We start from the raw sequence: 1,681 nt of genomic DNA on the forward strand, positions 1-1,681 counted from the left end.
ACAGAATGCCTCTGTGTGCCTAGTCACGTATCCAAGCCTCCCCGTCCTGCAGGGAACAATGATGAACTTCGCAGGGGAAACGTCCCTGTCCTCTATTGTTCTCCCAGACCTGGAGAAGCCCTGAGCTCAGGACTTTTGATCTGCATTGTTCTGTAGACACCGCACAGCAAACACAGAATCACAGACGGGGACTGAAGTGGGGAAAGCTCAGGGTCATGAGTGTTCCACAGTCATCACTGCTCCATCCTAGGAGGCTTTCAGTTAAATTTTTAACTGCTTAATTGGTCTTAACATCAAATACTGAGCAATCTCTGGACGTGTAGATGGTTCCCTGAGCATCACGGGGGTTATACCTGAGCCAGGAACTTGGACTGGTCCCATTAAGTGTGGCCCAACTTCCCACAACTCCCCAAATCTTGAGTATATAAAGAAATGCATTTTACTCATAAAGATAATCAATGATAAATTAATCGGGAGAGTGCATTAAAACCTAGTCAATTAGAATAAAAGCTTTGTAAATAAACACTCATGCAAGCTTACAGTGCTTCATGCTCTCCTTCCTCTCTCTCCCTGTTTTTCTCTCTCTTGCTTTTCTCTTGTTTTTCTCTCACTTACTCACTTGCTCTCACTCTTTTCTGTGTGTGTGTGTGTCTTTCTCTCATACACACACCCACACGTCCCTCTTTTAATTAGGCGGTTAATTGCTCAGTGTAGGCTGAAGATGATTCCAGGTAAAAAGAATTGTATATGAACTAGGAGGAGCAGTGAAGCTTCAAAGAAGCAGAAACCATTTAGTAATGTGAATTCCTCTCTCCTAGGCTCTGATCCCTTACCCATTCTATACAGCCTCGCCCCTCATCACCTCCCCACAAACATAAACACACACAACATTTCATGGGAAAACATCGATCTTTCAGTTCTTTAAGAATCTGTGGCCCATAACTTAGTAAAAACCTAAAAAGGCAGATACTCAATTGGTCACTCAAGCAGAGTTTATATACTACGAAATTAAGCTATTCACTAAGTAACAGGTCAATACTTTGCTCATAGAAAACTTAAGTTTTCCTTCTTGCAGTTCTAAGTGGGTTTTCTAAGGTATCTGAGTATTTGAACTGACGCTATGTGTTTGACTATGGAGTCCTATTTCAAGTTAGCTTTATTTTCTACCATTTGGGGTGCAGAGAAAGCAGTCTTATTATACAAAACAAAGAAAGACAAATTCCGCCTTCAGAAATTCACCCATAAGTCCCTCTAATTTCATGTCAACATGCACACATTTTTCTGAGCAAAGAATTTGGCCGAGACCAACCAAATGCTAATTTAACGTTCTTGTCAGATTTAACAAATTATGTGTAACTTGGTGCATATGCTCATCAAGTTTTTAGAGATGAAGAGCATATTTACCCTAGTCAATATTCATATCTTTGAGAAAAGTTATTTTTTCTTTTCTTATTTTTATATTGGTGCTTTGATACGGGTTCAAGTATATCTGGTTATTTTTTTTCCAAGATAAGTTAATTGACCATCAGAAAATTGCAAGAGGTCCGGTCTTATAATGAAGTTTCCTTGATCATATCTGAACTTGGAGCAGAAACCATGATGGGTTAGCTCTGCCTTACAATCTATAACAACTGGAAAATACATATGGGTTACATGAATTTGAAATCTCATCTGACATCTG

Source organism: Sorex araneus, chromosome 2 (genome assembly GCF_027595985.1).
Source record: "Sorex araneus isolate mSorAra2 chromosome 2, mSorAra2.pri, whole genome shotgun sequence".
Lineage (NCBI taxonomy): Eukaryota > Metazoa > Chordata > Mammalia > Eulipotyphla > Soricidae > Sorex > Sorex araneus.